A 14,565-nucleotide genomic window follows, 5' to 3' on the forward strand; every position below is an offset into this window, starting at 1 on the left:
GGAAAAAATAGTTCAGAAAAATCTGAGTCCCTCTCCCAAAGGGCTTATATCACCCAGTTGATAGCCATCAGATTCCTGTTGGTCCTTTCCTTACTATGCATGTGTCAGTGCATTAGTCAACTATTGCTTCACAACAACACTGCATCACAATCCCCAAACCTTACTGGCTTATAACAACAACATTCTTTTTTCTCCCTTATTGGTATGTCAGTAGGCTGAGATTCAGTGGATTTCAACTGGGCTCTGCTAGGCTTGGATCTGAACTAAGCATAGAGTTGTTCCATGCGTCTCATCATTCTCTGTGGACCAGGAACTATCCAGAGCATGTTATTCAAGGGCAGAGAACAGAAATACAAGAGGTCAAGCCAAATAACCCAACCACGTTCAAAGCCTATGTTCACATCATGAATACTAATATCCCATTGAATAAATTCATGCTCAACAATAGTGTGGCATATACCCCTGCTCTAATGAGAGGTACACCAAAGCCACATGGCAAAGCTCATGAGGTATCCTATTACAAAGAAGGAGAAAAGAGTTAAGATCAATAATCCACCTACCAATCAGTAATAACTAATCTACTGCTTGAGACAATTTCCCAAAACCTCAGATGACCCTGACAGAGCAGGGCCTCTGAGACCTAAAACATGAGACAGAATCAATTAGCCAATCAGTTACATTTCCCTTCCATTGTGGCCTCACACAACAAAGGCCCATTGTAACCAGAAAGCAGCCGTAGACAAAGGGAGACATCCTTCACTGTGCCTCCCTGGCTTTGCTCCAGGCCCCAGTAGAATATAAACCAGAATCCCAGGTAAGGTAAATTATCTCTGTAGCAAGTCTGCAACCAGAGAGAGTAGACTAATAGGGTGAGATATCAAGGGGTCAGATCTTCCCAATCCACTCCTGCCACTATCCTTAGAAGCTGTGGTATCCTGGACCTCAAGGGCAGTTATGGTCACCCAGTCTTCATGATCAAAAACTTATATTAATAACCGCCATTTTCAAAGGGGCTTACTATATGTCAGACACCATGTAAAATATTCTATTTTGATATACTCTTTTGAAGACCCTGTGAGATTGGCAGTGATCACCCACTTTACAAATTAGGTTCAAATAGGTAAGATAATTTTCTCAAGACTACATAACACAAGGCCTGACAGGTGGCAGAAGTATAAAGATAAATGAGACAGAGGTCATGGGGCTAGATCCCAGCTCTGATGTTAAACAACATCCAGGTGGTTAATTCTAAATCTAGGGTTTCAGTTCAACCATTTTTAAGTTACCACCATGGAAAGTTTACCACTGTAAGAGGGCTGCAATGAAAATTAGGGAAGAACTTATAGAACTGAACTTTCAGTGTCCTTGAAAGAAGAGACACAGGAGTTCTTGGCCTATGACTTTGAATTTTACTTTATTTCTAATGGCTTAACTTCAGAACAGCATCTCTGAGCTACAGCAAAGCTGAGTGGCAAGAAGTCAGGAGAGAGAAATCTGGACAAGAAGGGGAAAAATTCTCCCTTGTATCTGATCGTGGGCGCCCTTATCCTTGGTTCTTCAGTATGACTCCCCCACAGAACACTTCCAGCAAGATATTCTATGGCAGGCTGGGAGGAAGAGAGCTGCTCACCGTCTGCTGATTGATTAGTAGCAGTGCCCATATGACTACTGTGGTGGGTGTTGCCTCAGTTATACTGCCCCAGCATCTCAGAGCTTAGGAAGCCAACTATGAGAATAGGGGCTTAGAAGATAGAGGGGTTTGAATGGCTAAGCCAGATAGAGCCCTAACCCTCTCTGAGGATCTTTTTTCAAATCCTATTGGCTTACTCAGAAAGAAGTCCCACATCAATTGTATTTAGAATCCCAGTGTTCCTCTAATATATAACCTCCAAGGGTAACCTGAGCAATAAAGCTGTCTTGAGGCCACTCACTCTGCTCTCTGATGTTAATCCTGCCAACACCACATTTTAGACTAATATTGGACAAGGGGGCTGTTTCCTGATGGAAGGTGAGATGACAAGTATTCCTGACAAAGACCCATGAGCTCCTGAGTAGGCAAGGAGAACAAGAAGGTGAGCCAGATCCCAACTAGGTCAGAGCTATCTCTAGAGGATTATTCCCTCCACATGGCTCATTCCATATCCTATGTGCTAGCTAGTAGGATAAGCACATGTGAGAAGAACGAAGGGAATTATGATGGGCCCTGCATGGGGCAGGAGGTCTCGTGGGCAAAGGGCTACAATCATAGCTTCCCAGCCCCCAGGTAATTGAGGAAGAAACTGGGGGCAACATAGGCTCCCATCTAACTCCTCTAGTGTATTTTTTGAGATAAAGTGTGACTTAGGCCAGATTGAGCCCCAGAAGATTCTGTCTTCATGTCATCATAAAAGGCTACTTGGAAAAAAAAATAAAGGAGATAAGAACACTTGATCCAAAGTTTCTAGAACAATGAACACTTCTTTCTATTGGTACTCTGATGATCTTTCTTATTAAGTTTGAAAAACAGAAGCATTTTGTCAGTATTTTCCAAGCTCTCTGCTTCTTCAGCTGCAAGAAACCTTGACTGGTCCAGTACCTCTGCCTGGGGCTCACACACCTCCTACGCTCTCCATAGCACAGCTCACATCACACCATATTGTTATTGCCCCTTGCTTCTTCTGCCTCCCAGAAAACATTTCCAGTTTTGTACATCTGGCTTATGGAAAGTTTATTAGGTTTTTGAATAACAAAGTTTTGTTTTCTCTTATCCTTCTGTGTCTGTTTCTATCCCCACGACATGCCTCAGCGATATCCTTGCTTTGAGTTTTCGGACTCAGAAGACATGTAGCATGGTACTAGGCTCAGGTTTAGACCGCCCAGGTTGAGGATTCAGCAACTCAAATGCAGGCACCATGCTGGACAAGTCTGTGCACTCCAAGCCCTATCTCTAGCAGAGTAGGACTCAAAGAACGTGCTCAGTCAGCCTTTGTCTTAGATGTGCAGCTGGTGGTGGCATCATGCTTTGCTGTACACCAACTCTCCAGTTCATCTGAGAATACTGAGCATGAGAGCAGGATCACAAATGCTGTCTCCTGTCCTGTCTCCTGCTCTAAATCAAAGCAACCCAACTTTCCTGCAATGTTCAGATCCTATCTTTCTCATCTTTCTGCAAATGGCTCAAAGGAAAGCCATAAGTATCCACCATGAAGGCAGGGCAGGGAGAAAGAATGATATCAATTCACAGCAGAGTGAATCCCTGCTCTATGGGAGCAGAAGCTGCAGTGCCTGGGAAACCAATGAGCTCAGCGTGGACAATGAAACACAGCTCTCCCACTCCACCCCATCCCTACCTATCAGATCACAAAGTACCTCACACGTTGAGCTGTTGAGTCCACTCACATGGAAAGCATTAAGCCCTAGAGAAAACTGGAGGGCAAGCAGGAGTAAGAAGCTCCTCAAAGGATTATCTAATCAACGCTTTAAGGACCCTAATGTTAGGAACCCAGAAAATACAGACTCTTGCACACACAAGGCTTTCTCTTGTTGGAATCAAAACATCAGCAGGTGTTCTCTTCCAACTAAATGAAGCAAATGAAACCATTTCAGCCACAGTCTTCACAAAGTGCTCCATTTGGGTGGGGAGTCAAGACTGACACAGGACATCACACTATGACAGAACAGACTGTATAGGTAGAACAGACCTTCAGAACGGCATGAATTCACATGAAGGGGAGAGATCACCTGCAACTGTAAGTCCCTAAAGGTGACAAAGCCCAAACTGGTTCCCAAATAAGAGACACATCGATGTAAGTAGAGAGAAGACTCAAAGAATGTTAAGTGTGAAACACCATGCAAGCATGGGTTTTGTAGTAAAATATGCAAACTATAAATCTTCAGCAATGGCAGAATGGGCCATCTAATCCCATTGTATGAAATGATACTGTCTTCTAAGGCTTGATATTAGTTTAAAATAAAATAAAACTATTTCCTGCTTGATTACAGTTAGAATCAGAGAAGGATTTTCAGTCTGACCCTCAGTAGTGTTTAAAATAGTGGAAAAGAGCAGATAAGGCATTGAATAAAATAAATGTTTCTGATCTCAATCCAGTTACTGCTGAATGCGGCAGCGGATTGGAAAGGTAGGTCGCCTCTGGCATTCTCAGCCATAAGAAATTTAACGATGGATGAAAATGGATAAAATCAAGATGCTCTGATAGAATGGGAGGCTTCAATATCTCAGAAAATTAGGATCCTTGTAACCAATTTTACGATAGCTGGATTATAGCTAAATAGGATTTTAAGTCTATTGTAAATGAAAGGAAATCTAATTTAACTGGGCCACATCATTTTTACTGAAATGTGATAAATGCTAATTTCTCTGCCGGGCACCAGTGACTTGGCTTGTGATAGCTGTTTGCGAGGTGCTCAAGTCTGACCAATCTCAAATTGGCCTTTTCCAGTCCTAAGGCTAAGCCTGAAATCCACATGTTCAGGATGGGGTGGGCAATTAAGGGAAGCGATCAAAGTTTTACCTGCTTTGCTCCAGGCGCTCATCACTATGTGCTCAAGGTCATTTGGCCACTTTTTAGAACCACCTCTCTTTACCAACTTTAGTGTAACCAGAACCACAAGACAGTATCCCAAGTACCTGATTCTAACAACTCTCCCTCTTTGCTTTATTATTCCTGTCTATATTCTAACCAAAGTAAAAAATATCCCCCCAAAAATACCCAAAGGCAATGCTGTCATATACACAAAAGCCATGAGATATAAAAGGACAGGCTAACATGGCAGACAGTAAGCAATGAGCACTGTTGGTGTATAAGAGATCAGATGAAAAGCAATGACATATGTGTGTATTATTGAAATGTCCTTGAGCATTCCAATTCTAGAGTTATTCCTTCCTTCAATATTCAAATAAAATCATCAGTGTCCATATTTCATTTCCCTACCATACCAACTCTTTGGAAATGTAAACACATGGTTGCTTCTAGTCCCAATGGCAAACTATGACTGACACAGACTGTAGTACTCAACCAACTTTCTAACACTTGAGGATGTCATAAGAAATTATGATACTGAAAAATAAAACTTAAGTACTCCTAAAATCTACTAGCTGTAACCCATTCCACACCTTTTACCAATCCTTTCCCTCCTTAGCCCTGGCCTTCTTCCTGAGGTCTATCCTTGCTCATACCAGAGTTCCTTCTACTGACTTGTCTTTACCTATTTCCTAGGCCCCCTAGTCCCTGCCCTTAAAACCATCTAATAAAGATACTCATGTTTATAACTATAATATTTACTGAGTACTTCCATATAACAGTTTTCTATCTACATCAATTTAATCATCCTAATATTCTTAGGATATGAGTAATATTATATTCATATTTTATGGCTAGGGAAGCTAAAGCACAAATAGATTAAGTAAATTACCCAAGGTTTAGAGAACTGGTACATGGTACAGGTTACAATACAAACTCAATAGTCTGATTCCAGAGATCATAGTTTAAACTATTGTCTTATACTGCATATCCAAGGAACAATCTCTACACCAAGAACACTGGTTCATTTAATGTATAAGACACTAGTGTGTGTGTCTTTGATGGTTAACTTAATGTGATGGTTAATGTGTCAACTTAGCCTAGCCTACAGTGCCCAACTGTTGGTCAAACACCAGTCTAGATGTTTCTATAAAGGCATTTTTTAGATGTAGACTTGGAGTAAGTAAATCAGTGAATGAATAAATAGTGAGTAAATAAATAACAAGTAATTAAATTGATTAATAAGTACATCAGTAGTCTTTGAGTGAATAAATTATCAGATTAACCTCTATAATGTGGGTAGACCTCATTTAAAGAGGAAATGCCTTAAGACCAAAGACTGAAATTCTTGAAGTAGAAGGAATTCTCCTCAAGACTGCATTGTGTACCTGAAATTCACTGGGAGGGTTTATCTTAAGCATTCTTACCATGGTTGGGGTTAAGGAGAGTAACCATTGAGATGGAAGATAGTCCTTTCATCATGTATACACACATCAAACCATCACATTCTATACTTTAAATATATACAATTTATTCATCAATTATACCTCACTTAAGCTGAAAAAAAAAAGAAATATAAATGCTAAAGATAGGTAGGTAGAGAATTTAAATAAATAAAAAAAGAATGCAACATAGAACCCTGCTTGAAGTTCCGGCCTGCTACCCTGTGGAACTCAGACTCAAGACTTGCAACATCAACTTTTACCTGAGTTTCTAGCCTGCCAACTTGCTTTACAAATTTCAGAACTGCCAGCCCCTACAATCAAATGAGCCAATTCCTAGAAGGGTAGGAGAAGATCTATAGCATCCAAGTAGGCTTACATCTTCTAAGCACCAAAAATCTCGCTTACATGTGATGCCAATATAAGCATTATTTTCACTTTTTATTATAATGAAAGGAACCCATCCAAGATAGAATAGAGGCAAGAACAAAAGCTATTGGGGTTGGAAATGAAATCCCATCCTTCTATACCCCTCCCAGGTGGAACTTTCACCAAGCATAAGATGATCCATACTCCTATGCAGAGAGAAAGTCCTGGGCAACACTCTGATCCACAAAGGAGGCCACTTCTCCCACATCCAGAGGGGTTTTCCTAGGCATTTCCAGTTCACACAGTGCCCAACGTAAAAACATGTTCCTTGCTTCTCTATTTTGGATACAGCTATGATCTGAATGTCTGCTTTCCCCCCAGAATTCATATGCTGAAACCCTAACTCCCAAAGATAATGATATTTGTGGGTGGGACCTTTGGCAGGTGATTCGATTACAAGAGTGGAGCCCTCATGAATGAGATTACTGTACTTAGAAGATCCCACAGAGCTCCCCATCCCTTTCTGCCTTGTGAGGATACAATGAGACACCTGCAACCCAAAAGAGTGCTCTCAGCAGACCATACTGGCACCCTGCTGCAAGATTTCTAGCCTCCAGAACCCATGAGAAATAAATTTCTGTTGTTTATAAACCGCCCAGTCTATGTTGTTTTGTCATAGCACCCCAAAGACAGGGATCAAGATCTCCTTGTGTTTGGTGGAATTTACTATATCCTGCTCAATACTATTAGACATATCACTCAGCTTAACATCTGAGGCGTGGGAATTAATATCTTTTGAGCAGAGTCCAGTTGCCTTCCTATGGAAGGAGTTATGAATGTGCCATTCATATATTTGGAAAAGCCTATGTCACCACTCCAGGATTTTTTAGTCTGTCACATTGCTCCAGCTCACTTTCCAATTCCTACTCTCAATGATCAAGGACAAAGACACATACTCCTCCCCACTTTCCAAAGACCAAAACAAGCTCCTTTCTGCCTAAACACTTTTGCAGTCACTTGTTCTCTCCACTCAGAATGCCCTGTTCTCCAATTGTTTCACATTGTCACTTCTTCCCCTTGTTAAAATTTCTGCCCAGTTGTCACCTTCTCAAATAGGCTTATCCTTTATATCTCCTGTCTCCCCCATTTCCTTATCTTGACTTATTTTGTTTATAGCCCTTTGACTAGGGAAAGCTGAAATCCAATGTGTATATGTACATAAATGTATATTTGTATACATGTATGTTAATTGCCCATAGAACCCTGCTATAATGAAACTTTCCCTAGATCATCAATTCATTGTCCCTTTTTCTTACTCCTGTTCCCTCAAAATCTAGAAAAAGTGGTTGGCATATATAAGATATTAAGTTAAGTAAATGAATTTTTATATGATTCAATGAAAGGATTCAACTTTTTCCCTCCAAATAAGTAAACTAGTATTCCCATTATTTGCTACAAAGTAACCCATCACTTACCTACTGGTTTTGTGGTGCTGACTTAATCATAAGCCAAGTTCCCACAATGAAGGTACTAGATCCTGTAAAAGCAGGTTGAAATTATCACTAAAAATACAAACAACATGAAAAAAAATTAAAATCTTGCACCTTAAGAATTAGATGGGACTTTCTGGTATATGAATTTTTTCAAAGCACCCCATGTGATTCTGATATGTTCTCTCACCTCCACCTCACATGAAGAACTACTGTTCTAGCTTATATTAAGTACCTCATGTGGGTTCAGCACTGGAAGATAAAGAAATGGTGTAAGGCAGAGACTTTGCCCTTGAATCACTTACTGTCTCAGTGGGGAGACGAACATGTACTAAAAACCATCAGAATATTAAGTACTAAATTTTCTGGGAAATTATACACATGGAAGAACATTAAGATAAACGCTATAGGAGACAATCAGAAACAAAAAATAGTTTGGTCATGTGTGAAGGATTCATTGTGACTATTAGACCTGATTTTTTTTTAAAGAACAATAAATAAAATGGAATTTTGCCCTGCTCCTCTGGAAGAAAGTGTAAGGTGGCAATTTCACCCACTTACCATCCAGTTTGTTTTCTATTTTAGTACCTGTAAGTGAAAAAGGAACTCTTTTGAAAGAACAAGCAAAACTTGAGTAAGACTTCTAGTTATAATCATTTACTTAAAATTAAATGACTATGACACAACTGTCTGAAATGAAGCACATGGTGGATCTGTTACTCAATCCATCCCATATGTGTGTGCATGTGCGTGTATATGAACATGCCTATATATTTATCTTTTTAAAATATATTTATAATGACGCATCAGACTGCCCACTCCTCAGGCTGGCCACAGAAGTTCTGTCCCCCCCCAAAAAAAAATTCTGTCTCAGACAACAGCTCTGAAGAGTCTAGCGGTTCTTTTCCAGATGCCATAGGTGATTATATTTTAAAAACATGCATTTCTAGCAGTAGAGACATTTGAAACACTTGGCACTATATTTGTGCAAACACCCCCTCTCAGCAAATATATCAGATCCTTGATTTGCATTTTTGTATTAGACTCATTGCCAGTTCTATGATTTTCTTCTTCTTTCTCTTCCTTGAAGAATATATATATATTACCTGCTTTATGCCCATACTGGACCAAGGCAGGGACAAATATATATGAATTTCTAGCATCTCCTAAGTGGTTCTCAGCACTGTGGGCTCCTGAGCAGCAGCAGCAGCATCACCTGAGAACTTGCTCCACCTCAACAATACTGACTTGGAGAAGCTATAAAGGGAAAGGATCCTAGATTCACCTTGTCCCACACATAGATCTACATCAGTGGAAATAACCTGGAAAACAACAGGAAGACTGATAGAATACACTCTCCAGGCTAAATGTTGAGAAGAGGCCCTATCACAGAGAGTAGGAAGAACAGAGACTAGGTTAGGAGCCTGAGGGGCCTGTTCCCTAGGAGGGAGGGATGCTGTTGGCATGGAGAGGGGAGAGAAGCAAACCCCATACCATGCACCCTAGGCACAGAGGACCTGCCCTGGGAAGGTGAATTCCCCCATAACATTTGGTTTTCAAAACCAGAATGGCTTAATGTCTCAAGTTCTTACAATCAATGGGGCTTAACACATAGAAATTTATAAATTGTCAAGCACAGGTCTGGGAGAGGCAGAGAGCAATAGGAAACTCCCCACTCTTAAAGAGAGCATAACAAACAGCCCTGCTGAGACACACACCACGGAAGCACCAGTTTGAAAAATTCCTATGGTATACAGGAGGAATGTATGTTTATTAATCTCAGAGTATATGATGAAGGGGCAGGACTCTTTGAAAGATTTCTCCAAGAATAAAAGCGCTGGCACATGACATTTTCCTCCAGCTTATATGCTCTTAAAGAAAATACCTGCAGGAACCAGATCAGCTGCGAACAATGGCTACAGATCCCATTTCACAGTAAACCTGCTCACACTTTGCAAACACTGGTGCCCTGCCCCTGTGTCTTCCTGCAAACCCACCCCTCCAACTCAGCCTCAACAGGAATACACCCAAAGCAGCACCACAAGCATGGAAGTGTGCAAGCAGCCCTAACATGGGTCAGTACCATTCCAAAGTGACTCCTGCCCTAGGAAGAGGGGAAGATAACCGTTATCTTTTACTTTATAGGGATTGCAGGAGAAGAGGGAGGAAAAGAGCCAGAAATGTTATTTGAAGAAATAATAGCTGAAAACTTCAAAAATCTGGGTAAGGAAAGAGAAACCCAGATCCAGGAAGAGTCCCCAACAACATTAACCCAAGGAGGGTCACACCAATACACATGGTAGTTAAAAGGGAAAAAAGAGTGATAGAGTGAAATTTTAAAAACAGCAATGAAGGGGTGCCTGTGTGGCTCAGTCAGTTAAGTGTTCACCATCAGCTCAGATCATTATCTCAGGGTCCTATAATCAAGCTCCACATTGGACTCCTGCTCAGTGAGGAGTCTGTTTCTCCTTCTCCCTCTGCCCCTCTTCCCCGCTTGTGCTCTTGCTCACTTGCTTGCTCTCAAATAAATAAATAAATAAATAAATAAAACCTTTAAAATAATAAAATTTAAAAAACATAAAAAGCACCAAAAGAAAAGAAAACAGTTACGTATAAGGGAAACCCCTTAAAGATATCACCTGATTTTGCAGCAGAAACTCTATAGGCCAGGAGACAATGGCATGATATATTCAAAGTGCCAAGAGGAAAAAATCTACAACCAGGAGTACTCTGGTACCACCATTCAGAATAGAAGGAGAGATAGTTTCCCAGATAAAATATATAAAGAACTTATAAATTCAACACCAAAAACCAAATAATCCAATTTTAAAAATAGGAATAAGCAATGAACAGACATTTCTCCAAAGATGACAATCAGAAGGCCAACAGACACATGAAAAGATGTTCAACCTCACTCGTCATCAGGGAAAAGCAAATCAAAACACAGTAAGATAGCACCTCACACCTCTCCGAATATCTAAAATCAAAAACTCAAGAAACAAGTGTTGGCAAGAACGTGGGGAAAAAAAAGGAACCCTTGTGCACTGTTGGTGGGAAGGCAAACTGAAATCCACTGTAGAAAATAGTGTGGAGGTTCCTCAAAAAATTAAAAACAGAATTGCCATATGATCCAGTAATTTAACTGATAGGTATTTACCTTAAAAATATAAAAACACTACTTTTGAAACTAATAATACACTATATATTAATTAACTTAAATAAAATAATTTTTAATCAAAATAAGTAAAATAAAATGCTACCTTTTTTTTAAGTCAACAAGTGTGTAATGGTAGAGAAACATAGTATGTCAGAGAAATAAAAGCTTCACAGTAAAAAAAAAAAAAAAAAAAAAGGCCAAAACCAAAAACAGCAAACTAAATTCTAACTATAGAGAACAAACTGGTTGTTGCCAAAGGGAAGGTGGGTAGGGTGATGGGTGAAATAGCTGAAGGAGATTAAGAGTGCCCTTATTGTGATGAGCTCTGAGTAATGTACAGAATTATTGAATTACTATATCGTATACATTAAACTAATATAACACAGTTATAGTTGTAACATAAACTAATATAACACATAATTATACTGGAATTAAAATTTAAAGAAAGAAATACTGAATCAGAAACTCTAGGGCCTGGGACATGTGGGTGGCTCAGTGATTGAGCATCTGCCTTTGCTCAGGGTGTGATCCCGAGTCTGGGGATCAAGTCCCACATCAGGCTCCCTGCGAGGACCCTGCTTATATCTCTGCACACACACACCCCCATGAATAAATAAATAAATCTCTAAAAAAAAAAAAAAAAAGAAACTCTAGGGCCAAGGGTTATGAATCTGTATTTTAAGGAGCTTTCCATTGATGTATGCTATAGTGTGAGAACCACTGTCTTAATAATGATAAGCTTACTAGTTCTGCTAGAACCTTGAGGGATGCCCTGAAAATGAGAGGGGTAGGGCTTAACATGTGGCTTGTCCTCAGATTAGAAGATAAGATCATCTTAGCATTTTGAAAAATTTTAACTTATCATGTGACTTCCAATAATTATATTTATTGTAAACAATTCCCCAGATATCCATCAAGCTATGTTGAAATGTCAACTTTTAAATGAAGCCATTGGCGTGAACTGGGTTTATGTTCATTGAGAAGACCTTAGACAGCACTTCTGGAACAATAGCAAGGTCCCCACCTTTCCATGATTAATAGATAGAAAACCTTATAATGTATATTAGCAAGTTTTTTCAAAGATTTTATTTATTTATTCATGAGAGATACCAAGAGAGAGGCAGAGACATAGGCAGAGGGAGAAGCAGGCTCCCTGTGGGGAGCCCAATGCAGGACTCAATCCCAGAACCCCAGGATCATGCCCTGAGCCAAAGGCAAATGCTCAACCACTGAGCAACCCAGGGGTCCCTATATTAGTAGTTTTCAACCTTATCAGACTTCAGTATTCACCCCTTTTACTATCATGAGATGAAATTCAAAGACAACATACCCTTCCTGTGTACAACTTTAAAATAAATAAATAAAATAATAAAACATCTTATCAGTAATCTAAAAGGGAAATAAAAATGAATTCATAATACGCTAACATGTATTTTAATAAGTGAATTCTTAGGCATGCCTACCAAAGAACACATAAATGAGTCAGATGGTTGCCCCATGAATGAGACCTCTACAAATACAAGTGTACTGAATTGATGATTCAGTTACTATAAGCTGCAATACTGCCAATGATAGGATTTTCCAAAAACAGTGAACTAACACTTGGTAAAATTATAAACAAAGGAAAAACAAAAAATATATAATTATCTCTCAATTTACATAGTGCTTGCCTTCCTGCAAAATTCAGTATACAGTAATATAGTACAAATATAAACCTGTGTTTATATGTAGAATGTAGTTTCCTTCTAGGCTCAAATAATTATGAAACTGTTTTTCACCTACCTGAATATTTGGTGGGTCAAAAATCATATGAGACACAGGATCATTCATTATGCAGGAATGTACCATATATTGCAGTATATCTAGCATATCTAGGTCATGACCGCTAAAGGTCAATGATTCCCCTCAATCATTATAACCAAAAGTATTCCCCATAAAGTTCCAAAACACCCCATAAGAGGTACTAATACAACCACTGATCTAAACAAAAATCTGTCTGAATTTATCACTTACTCAACAAATTGCATAGTTAATATGTTTCCAGCATGGTGCTTGCTAAGTGATAGAAGCACAGATCTTACATTCTTTGAGGTACATGGCAAATGTATAATCATAAAGAGGCAACAAGCAAGTACACAATTGATGCTATACAAAAAGGAGGTATTAAGAGCCACAGGAGCTCATAGAATGAGCACACCACTATTATGGGTAATCAATTAAAATACCATGAAAGACAGACTTTGAACACTGAAGAATGGGTAGGATATAAATAGATAGAGACCATGAAAGGTCTTCTAGAAAGAGGTCATGATTTGAGAAAAAAATATTTTATGCGTGTGTGGCAAGATTCAATTAGAATCTCAGACTTCTCAGGCAAGGACCCTTGTTGCTTCTGATTTCTTGCTGAAGGCCCTTGAAAGTTCTACAGCATTCTCTTTTCTGGGGTCCCTTTCAGACCCCAGTGATATATACTTCTTGAGTTCTGTTTACCTCCCTGCTGCTTCATGCTCCTCTGCTCAAAAAAGACTTTACAGAACAATCCTGTTTTCAGGTAACTTCAAGTACTCCAAGCATACAGACTTTGCATCCTAGAGATCACCTGACCCCTATAGGAAGGAGAAATGTAGGGCATTTTTCATTTTCCTTAAAACTCCCATTCATTGAAATCTTACATTCCTTATACTACCTGTTCCTTTAAGCATCCTATGTGTCTCTAATGGGAGATAACTCTCCTTTCTCTGAGCCTTTATAGTTCCCTGCTTGCTCTTCACATTCTGCATAGCACACTGGGTTATCTGTGTGAATGATTTAACCCCTCGTTTCCACAGGATATAGAGAGAACTCAAAAGAACAGAGCTCATGTATAATCATATCTCTCTGGGTTGACACATTTGTACCCTCATCTATGTGAATCCCAACAAATAATGCTAGGTCTCTACCTTAGACCACAGCAAACTAGCATGAAAGGCTCTGCATATCACAGCAAACCAGGTAAATTTTATATAATCCAATAAAAGAAGGAGATAAGAGAGTTTCTGAGCCCAGAGGAATTACAATAAGGGGCTGGTAGCATCGGTTGAAGAACCTAAACTCTCTCAACTCTATCCAGGAGTTAAGTTAACCTATCCCTTAGGAAACTGATGCTTAGATATATTGTCCACTTTCCTACAGGCCAAAAGAACTGGCCTGCGTCTGTCCAGTGTTTTTAAGGCAGCTCTTCATTTTTTTAAAGAATGGGAGAGCCAAAGAATGAAGCTATACCAGAAGTGGGGATTTAAGGGCTGACCCGAACATGCGGATCCAATAGAGTCAATAGGCAATCAGTTCATGTCACCTAATTCTGGTCCATTCTGTGAAAGAATATACTTTTAGGCCAGGATGTCCAAAGACAGGCAGTTGGCTTAACTCAGAAGCCCATGTTGTAGATCTCTTTATTACGAATTTTTAGGATGCCCTCAAATACATTTCTTAAGGACCATATAGGTGCTATTGTTAGTGAAATCATCAGCCTCCTCCAGCTAAAAGTTCTTCTTACTATTTCAAATTGACCATGGTACAAGATGTGAAGCTCCATAGGCTCCATAGGG

General features: G+C 39.5%; 1 protein-coding gene across 11 annotated transcripts in view; it reads right to left on the reverse strand.

The window, feature by feature from the left end:
* TDRD15 (tudor domain containing 15) overlaps positions 1-14,565 on the reverse strand; it is a 248,681-nt gene that overhangs the window by 129,699 nt on the left and 104,417 nt on the right. For all 11 annotated transcript variants that reach the window (XM_077843990.1, XM_077843989.1, XM_077843985.1 and 8 more), the window contains exons 3-4: positions 8,383-8,409; positions 7,807-7,868 (exon numbers count right to left, since the gene is read on the reverse strand). The gene's annotated coding sequence lies outside the window, so the exon portion shown is untranslated. The remainder of the gene's footprint in view (positions 1-7,806; positions 7,869-8,382; positions 8,410-14,565) is intronic.

The sequence above is a fragment of the Canis aureus genome, chromosome 12, assembly GCF_053574225.1.
Source record: "Canis aureus isolate CA01 chromosome 12, VMU_Caureus_v.1.0, whole genome shotgun sequence".
Lineage (NCBI taxonomy): Eukaryota > Metazoa > Chordata > Mammalia > Carnivora > Canidae > Canis > Canis aureus.